Below are 9,378 nucleotides of genomic sequence, written 5' to 3'. Positions count from 1 at the left end.
TATCGAAAGGAAAGATTGGATACGATGTTGCAAACTGAACAGCTCTGCTTGTAACATGAATTTTCCGAACATCACGAGTAAAATACGTCTACAAAGTAAAAAAAAAACTCTAAGATAGAGGATTTTCTAATGCGGGATCCTACTTGAGACTTTGGTCCCTGAAACTTTCTATAGTCATGTTTTCTTGGAAAGAAAAGAGCGTTTTCGTGTCAGACGCTGTTACTAGATCATAACTTGTCCAAGAATCTCATTTTCGAAAATCCCCTTTCAAAGAACTTGCTCGGTGGTAAAGAAGTTTTCCGTTTCGCTTAGATCCCGTGATAGCAAGTCGAACACGTTCAGTCGGCGGATCGAAGTTAATTGGCGAGAAACGAAATAATGCAAGTTTCCGATAGTGTTCTGTCGACGAGTTTCGGCGCAGTCCAGACACGAGTACCGTCTCGAGAGCTAATTATGATAAAGAGCAATAGCGTTATCAGATTCCTTTATCCCGAAAGAAAGTTCGCCAAAGTCTGCAGACGTAATTATCAGGTGAGGTTGAAGACAGGGGACTTGGTTGAGAACAAAATAAGAAAGAAGAGGAAAAAGAAAGAACGACGGAGCCCTGTAAGTCGCTTTGACATTGAGAACAATGGAGCCAAGGTTTCGTTTCGTCCATTGGGGGAACCAAAACAGCTTCGAGGTTCTAGAGTTCCCTGTTCATCCAAGTTGGCCGAAACTCGGCAACGGCCGGCTAGAAAAGACTGCCCCACGAACTACAATATCCCCGGGGAATCCAATCAGAGCGAGGAGGAGCTTCGAGCATCTAACCTCCGCCAACCTCTCGAGTACAAATCTCGAGCACCTCTCGGGCTGCTCGACGAATAGCCGGAATAAGATTTACAGCGTCTCCAGACTGAAAGAATCCCGCCTTCTATTCAGGATAGAACTGTCAAAGTGTAATCAAGAAATTTTGATTACACCAGCTGCGGAGATCGATTTGATCCCAACGAAATCAGAATCGTATTCTCATCTCCGTGGCAGACGCCTAGGATCCAAGCCCGGGAATGTTCACCACGTGACTGGAATACCTGTCGCGTCGCTCGGATCGAAAATTTCTTAACCAATGAACGAAACGCGTCGGGATTGCGACGAACGCGGATCGGAGACACGCGACAAGGGTGCTCTCATCGCGGAATAATTTCATTCAATTCTTCGATCGATCCCCTTCTGCCAGTACTGCCGAGCTAATACGACTGAGCGCGCCGCTGATCTATATTTCTGGATTGTATTCCGCCGAGCGACATTTCCTCCCCACGACCGCCATCGACACCGAACTCTGCCCCCGCAGCCGCTCACGATCGATTCGAGTTCCATCGAAAAGACCGTGGTACAGCGACGAAGACAGCGAGAGATCGAAGTAACGTCGAAAAAGAACAAAAAAGATCAATACCCCACGTCCCACTTACTGACCCTAACTCTACGAGGCTACCCCATAAAGGCGGCAGGTTCTGCTTCATCCAGCCACCCTAGAGACAGAAAATGGGGAAAGGAAAATCGAAACGGGTCATGCCAGAACCGCGTTACCAAAGATCTGTGTATACTGTGGATTCGCGTTATAGGGTAGTTGCTTGCCGTTACACCGTCGTCACGCGATTCAATCACGTACCATAACGTTCGAAAGCATTAGCATGCACAGGAGTCTAGATTCCAAACTCGTTTGCGAGCAACGTTCCCGGCGCTAGCAAATTCCACGATACACTCTGCAGTAAAAACGCTGAATTCCTGAATTTTTTTATTTGTTATGGTAGATTTTTTACTTCGATATACGATTCGTAGGAATGTGGAGCGTGTAATTTTCATCAACGATCGGCAAAGGAATGTTCGATGCTTTTAATTGCTTCGTGAGATCCAATATACTTCTCATTAAATATTCTCGACAACGCTATCGTAGTTCGAAGATTGATTCGATTTAAAAATTCGGATTTGAATATTCGAACGCGGACAACGGGCAGATATTAGCGTCAATAAAATGTCCGCGGGGAAAACCTGTCGCGTATCGGTTATACCATACTATAATGAAATCCAATTTTGAAATTTGTTATCTTTTATGGCTGCGCACGTAGACGACGAACCGATATAAATTCCACACCGACGGCGCAACAAAAAGGGAACTTTCCAGTATATTTAAACATACGCATCAGAAAAACCTTCGCTGTCGGTGATATTCATGCGTCGTAAATATTCGCGTTCCGACAACGTGATGTTTCACGCTGTCTAATAATTCATTGACGAACCGTTCTATCGGTGATTCAACGTGGAAACAAACCGAATTTCATCTTGTAACCAGCTGTCGCTTCGGCTTCTCTAATTTTCCACGTTTCAGGCTCTCGCCTGAGCCATGGAAATGCAGATGGTAGATTGGCACGGTGAAATCCTTACTGCAAAGCTAGAGATCAGTATGGACTAAATCACGGGAGACTCATGGCTTTGCAAACGCAGCATGGAGGATCAAGAATACGGGGTCTGTCTCGTGTTTGATCACCTGTAATGACATACAGAGAATACGAGGATAATATTTACGAATGTCGTGTGACAAACGAAGACAATTATTTTGGACACATGAGACAGCGCGAACACCTGTCAGCACGGAATGAAATGGAATGGAACGGGCGAGTTTGCGCTCGAGAATGTCACGCGAAAAATGAAGACAACTACGGAAACGCAAGCAGTGAATCAGCACGTTCCGCGACACCGTGTCAGTATCAATTCTTTAGGACCTAAAGAAACCGAGACACGATGGGAACAATGGGGCCAAACCGTAAAAGCAACACGCTATCGATGTGCCACGTCGTAAAGAGACTAATCCGACAAAGTTGATCGATCGTCTTAATGGAATCGCGCGACGCTATTAGATGGTAAGAGAAGAAAAAGAGATATTTTCGTCTGTCCGCTTTCGTGATATCCAACGAAGTATCGGAAACAGTGACTGTCGCCTGACGGTTCGTCTCTTCCAATCCAGCATCTCTTCGCGACTCGTGCACGACCCCGAAGAGAGCGTATCGAATCGAGGATCTTCGCAAATTTTCGGGGAGCTTCGTTCGCCCACGGATTCTCCCGGGCAGCCGGCACGGCTCAGTATACTGCGTGGCAGCCTGGACCGCAGGCGCCTCCAGTCGAGGGCGCGTAGTTCGCGGTTGCGTGTCTGTGCGGACGCACACCAGTGTGCTTCCAACGAAAAGCGCCCGTACCGTGCTTTTTGGGACGCACTCACTTTTCCACCGTGCGCGTAGTTTGTCGCTCGAAACCGACGTCTCGCCTGCGGTTCAATTCCACGCCAATCAATCGAAACTTTGTATTCGCGAGTCGTCAAATTCCTACTGGAAGGGATAAAGGACATTCGATAAACAAACGGAATTATCGAGAATCCGTTTCGAAACTTGGTATCACCTGCGACCCAGCAGCGACTGATTGCCAGCTCGGCTCGATTTCATTCGCGTTTGTCTAAAGAAGATGGAACTACCACCGAGTCGGTTTAAAAGACGCGATTCCAGTGATCATGGCGTTGAAACAGTTGCACGAAATTGATCGTCATTGGTCGAGAATCGATCGACGACGACATTCGTGAAAGTCATGGGTACTCGTCTCTCAATCAGGTCGACTGAACGCGGTTGCCCAGCCGTCTGAATATCGTCTGTAACGTTTACACGCGGATGCTGCTGCTGGTTCCGATTTGTGGTGCACCGACCAGTCGCGCTTGTGTGTGCCGTGTACGCGGAAGATGTACAACGCATAGACCGTTGCTGTGATACGCTGTCCCGCGCGGTTCTTTGCTGTCGCTGCTTCCAAGTGGCTGGTACACGGCGTTTGTGGCCAAAAGAGTAAAGAGATTAGCGGACAGACAGAAAGACAGGGAGAGGAACAAAGGGAAAGATATAGCGTGCTCGGGGAGAGGGAACGGAAGAAGAGAGAAAGAGGGAGCCTGGAGAGAGTAATGATCGTGACGACGGTCGTACGGACAAATGAACACCTCGGCACAGCGTTTGGGATATTCCAAGTGAGTAACTGACCAACCGAACTTGTAACTTCTAGATACGTACTCGCTTAAGAGCACTCGCTTAGTCTGGTAGAAAGATAGTTTCATTAAAGAACTTTCCTTTATTTCTCCTCATCCTGTATATCCGCAAAGTGGTCTTCTCTTAAAACCCAGGTAGGGAGGGGGCGGGGGCAGAATCATACGGAGTACGACTCAGAAGTTTCCAAAGGCTAATCGAAAGATAGAGGAAGAAACGATCGGATCCGACAAGTCCCGTTCGATCTTAACCGAGTGAATTTCATTTGCAGAATCGTTTCACTAAGCGAGAGAAATTCTTCGAACCGAAAATTGAGATGAAGCCCATTTGCCAAAACTGGTTCAACGAATCCCCCAGGGAAATTCGATGAATTTTTTGGCCCTCCCCTCGCCACCGTCGCGCTACTTCTTCGCAATTTTCGTTCCACTCGAGCTCTCAGCCCTCTTGGCTTCTCTCTGAATCCACGATAAGGAATCATTCGAGCGTGTACATTCCCTTGGCTACCACATTTGGCGCGAAATCCAACATGCGGTTGGCACTGGACCTACCAATGCCGCGCATTCTCCCCAAGCCGGAGCTAGGTTCGTGCTTAACGAGAATTTCTTGGTGAAACTTGTCGGCTGAAAATTCTTTTCGTCTCCCGACAAACTTGGCCGTGTTTGAATGTGCGACAACACACACCGTCAACTCGGCCTTCCTGCGCACCCTGCAACGATGCGTCGTTCCTTCAAATAGCCGAGCAGACCAATTATGCAACGATGATCGTTAAAGTGAATCGTTCGACTCACTTTAATTTTCTTTCTCTTTTTCGTTCGCCCGAATAAAGTAATATATCTTACGACATCGATCGATGTTTTTTTTACACAGGAGAAACCAATTTCTACAAGAAGATTCGCGAAAAAAGAAACAATCTCAATGGTTGGATCGAGATAACGAAACCCACTCGGGTTTTATCAGTGCGGCGGGAAAACTTCCGGAAAAATAGGAATTGAATAGGAAGATAGGAGAAGCGTGTACGAGATAAAGATATATCGGAGAATAAAAGTAAATCCTACTCAGGGACCTCCTCTTACACCTGTACGAGAGGAGCGACAAGTTTCTTCGATAACCCGGTGGATCCTAGGCGAGGAACCTATTCGTCTACCTTTCAATTCAACGACGGAAACGCATTAATATTGTGGTTCGACAGGGTTCTCGAAATGTTATTACATTATTTATACGATATAAACGGTGCAGCAGCTCCCGTCAGAACGGAGGGAACAGGTTCGAAAGAAAGTCGTTTCTCCTTTACGTTATTTTACGGACACCGTCGTGGCTAGAAATTTGCGGATAGCTCGTGGCTTTGTTCCTTCGATAAGATTTCACTTTCTTTTATTTTTCATCGAGCAGCCGGATGTGTAACATTACCATTTATATGGAAGAGTCCAGGGGACGAAGCTGTGTACCTCTGGACGTCGACATCGAAATCCAGACAGAAGATCCGATACGAAATGGAGAGAAGTGTCGCGAACAGAAGTAAAGAAGCAAAAAGGTTTGAAGACGACAGGAGTAGGTTTCAAATGGTACACGACGAGAGATAGAAGGAGAGGGACTCGGGATACGACTCGCTTTTTATCAACGTTCTAAAGTGCACATTTCTGTAAGACGAATCGCGAGTCGAACGTAGAAAAACCTGCCTTCCTACTTCTTCGTTGTATCCTGTCCCTGCCCCCTCCCCTCCCACCTTTCCACGGAATCGTGTTAAGAAAAAGAAATACGCGAAGCAACTCGGCTGTCGTTCGCGAGATCGGTTAGAACATGTTCCCGTTACATCGTCGAGACAAATTTTTCGATTGCTTTAACTTAGTCGTACGCGTTCGCGAACTCGTAAGCGCTCGAACAAGTTGACATTAGCATTTAAATGGCGGAGAGAAGAAGGACTACGGGCTCGTCCGCTACTCGCGGACTACGTGTCGCGGATTTTACGCAAGAGCTCGTACGTGCGAAACGAAATCCAACGGAAGAGAGAGAGAGAGAGAGGGTGAAGATCAGCTAAGTGGAGGACGTGGGACAAGATAGAGGTCGCAAAGTAACCTTTACGACGTTTTAAGAAGCGTTCATAATGACCGTGGTTACAGTATCCAGTTACAATGGCCCCGACCGTTGTACCGTATTAGCATTTACGCGAAGTTAATTGGCTTTATCGTGGCCCGTGGCGCGAAGATAAAAATGCACGTCGCCCTGAGAATCCATTAAACGAGAAATTCAGGGAAATTCGGGATCACTGGCGGTTCTTAAGAAGCAAAAGCAGATACGAAAGTAGAAACCGCTGCGAGGAACCAGACTATCGGTATGTCGTAATTTTCGTTCAATGTTCTCCTTTGGTTGAACTGGCTCCCTGTAGCTCTCACGGAGCCTGGAAGGGGCTAAAATGAAATCTAGATGCGGCTAAGAAACCACGAGGGAAGGGAGAGAAAGGTGGTGTCGAGTGGTGGTAAAAGAACCAATGATAGTGACGGGACAGAGTATATGGTGAAACTATATCCTCCGATCAATTAAAATCCAAAGCTACAGCAACGAAGAAGGTTTCCAATGCGTGCAATTGTTCGCGAAATTATTCGAATACTTACAGGCACCCTTTATGAATATATTATGAAACGAGACTCGAATAGTCAACTATCGTGATTACGTCGATGAAGTTTGAAGTTGACAAACTTGAAAATATACGCATGAACTACAAGACATTTAGTACAAGTACATATATCACGAAAATCATAGTGTTAATTATCCTTGTCATTACAAGGCTAAATATTCAACGGGAGCATTTCTAAATAATTTTTTACTAAATGTACACTTGCGGTAAATATCTCTCGCGTTATCAAATTGGTTTGAAATTTTACCAATACAATCAGGACTCTTGCCTCGTCATAGCGCCACTAAATGTTAAAATGTTTTATATAACACGCAACGTATCGGTATACCTTATAAATAAACATCGCCATTTTCACGAGACGTTTCTTCACTGTCTTCGCTAATCTTGGCCCATCAATTAACCCGCAAGCGTGTATCGTAATTGCCTCGAAGGTTAGCGAATGTCTCGCGACGCGGTTCGTTCCATCGCTAGCGAAGTAGTGGGAGGAGGTCAGAAATGGTAGCAGAGACTATCAGGTGGGAAACAATGGATAAGGTAGAAAGGAAAGCCACGGGTCGGAGAGGGGGTGGTAGGCTGCGATGGGAAAGTAGGGGAACAGGAGATGTAACTGCTCTTATTTCTTCTCGCTGCCGCCGTGGCCCAGGCGGGAAACAAAAGGCGATCCGACATCAAACATTCAAATTAGAAAACTCCCCCGCCGGTCCGTGGGCCGGATTACCCCCTTTCAGCTTCCCCCCTAAAGCATCAAGCAACCCTCTCTTCTGTGTGTTTCCGCAACCCCGTCGCGCCGCGTTAAACCTTCACATCCTACTTTCCACGAAGCCACACACGATTCCAGCGGTTGCTACAGTTGCCTGAGCCACGTTTAAGCCTCCCAGCCTACTTTCGTAAACCCGCCTACGATTTCGGCGAGGCTCGAGGTAGATCGTCCTTGTGCACATCGCCGCTGGTCTCCTCTCACTCTCTCCCTCTCTCCTTCTGTTTCTCTCTGCGTTTGTGTTATCTCGCGCACGAGCACGCGTATACTTACATATATGCACCTCCGCGGGCCTATACATATTTGCTCGCGGTCAGAGGGAAGGCTCGCGGCTGCGGTGTTAAAACAAGGAATACGAGAGTACGTCCCACGCGATCAAACAGGGCCACGGTATTAGCAGTCGTTTCTTGCGGAGATTAAAACGACGAAGACACTTTGTCTCTCTAGCCTTGGCTATTATTAAAATTACCCTCCTGCGTTCTATTTTCGGCGGACGTTATATTATACCTGAGGATTAGAGAGTCAGAGATGGGTGGTTCTTATGGAAGTGGCTACAGTAAGGATTTAGTGGTAACAGGATTTTTTGTCTATGTAATCTTGCCTGGATATACGTAGATCGGCTGATAGCCTATCTCTAACTTTTCTTCTGAAAGAGATAGCTAATTGCCACAGGTAAGTATATAGATGTAATAGGTCGAACACTAAATGACTTCTATCCTAAAACTCGCAAGTATTGGAATACTTATTGATATTTAGCACAAATTAAATTAAGTCCTTTTCGTTTACTTCATCGCAAATCTGTTATTTCATTCTCATCATGAAGAGAAGATTCTCATCTTGTAACGTAAAATATCAAAGTAATGTAAAAGTAAAACTTGTTGGAGTTCTGCAATGAATGCGATGAGTAGGTGTTCCAACAGTTATAACTGGTGCTGGAGTTGCTGTATAGATGTACTCGTATTGTTCGGTAGTGAACGTAAAGTCGATTGCATCAATCATATGTTGCAACATGTTCAACATAGAGCATCGTATGACAGGTTCTAGATACATGCTGTTATACGATTTTTGTGGGCAAATTCCGTTACGTAGATTTTTGTGGGATTTATTACCACGCGATTTTCATGTTCGCTCGGATGAAGAGAGATATGGGAATCATTTCAACACGGATGACGAAGTAAAATATATTACGTGGGGAACTCGGACGCAAACTCTTTGAAGAAAGTTTATAAATTAAATTCTCGATGCAATCGATTTTTGCGCACTAAAGGTATCAACAATAAAAGATACGTTTCCAATACAAAATACGTTGTCTATCTTTTATGTATCAAAGGTCGTTACAACTATTAAGATTTCTTGCCAACAGAGATGTGTTTAGAAGAGTGAACATTCTTAGGTGTTGGTGCAGATAGTAAAACATTCATAAGAAGCTTATAAGCGCGTAAAAAGTTTCATTACTTTTCGCGAGATCCGTAGAAACGCGGCCTGCGGAGGATTCCGGGACGTAACTCACGTTTGCGGCTTTAGCCCGAAAGTTTTGTTTCACAGAATGCGTACAGACTGCCGCGGTAACGTTTCCAAGTGTATTTTCCTGCAAAATCCTGAAACTTTTTTACATTAGCGGAACACATATCATAAATCAAATAGGAAATTCTGTAACTGCTTTTATCAAAATTACTTATCGTGAAAGTCTATCTGCCAAGTCACAATCTCACAGAATGTCGCACAATACAAACGTATTTATCGAAAGTTATGTTGGAAAAGTTGCTCGAGTTCCATTAAGGAATACGATAAAAATTCTCCTACGGCGGATAAAGCTGGAAAGAATCGAGATCTTCGTGGATTATTTCCTTGAAAAATAGCGAAACTTTCATTCGAACGAATATTTCGCAAACACCGGCAACGAACGAAATTTGGTGACACTGGCGCGGTTCGCTCTG

The 9,378-nt window shown here is 45.4% G+C and overlaps 1 protein-coding gene across 2 annotated transcripts in view; it reads left to right on the top strand.

Annotated features, from left to right (window-relative positions):
• The first annotated feature begins 3,105 nt into the window (after positions 1–3,105).
• LOC117205040 overlaps positions 3,106–9,378 on the top strand; it is a 52,468-nt gene continuing 46,195 nt past the window's right edge. Inside the window, exon 1 of one of the 2 annotated variants that reach the window (XM_033443088.1) lies at positions 3,106–4,036. The gene's annotated coding sequence lies outside the window, so the exon portion shown is untranslated. The remainder of the gene's footprint in view (positions 4,037–9,378) is intronic. The other variant, XM_033443097.1, reaches the window with a different exon arrangement.

This window comes from Bombus bifarius, unplaced genomic scaffold, assembly GCF_011952205.1.
Source record: "Bombus bifarius isolate JDL3187 unplaced genomic scaffold, Bbif_JDL3187 scf7180000007966, whole genome shotgun sequence".
Classification (NCBI taxonomy): Eukaryota; Metazoa; Arthropoda; class Insecta; order Hymenoptera; family Apidae; genus Bombus; species Bombus bifarius.
The sequence above is the reverse complement of the archived record's forward strand: the minus strand, read 5'-3'. Positions and strand labels throughout refer to the sequence as shown.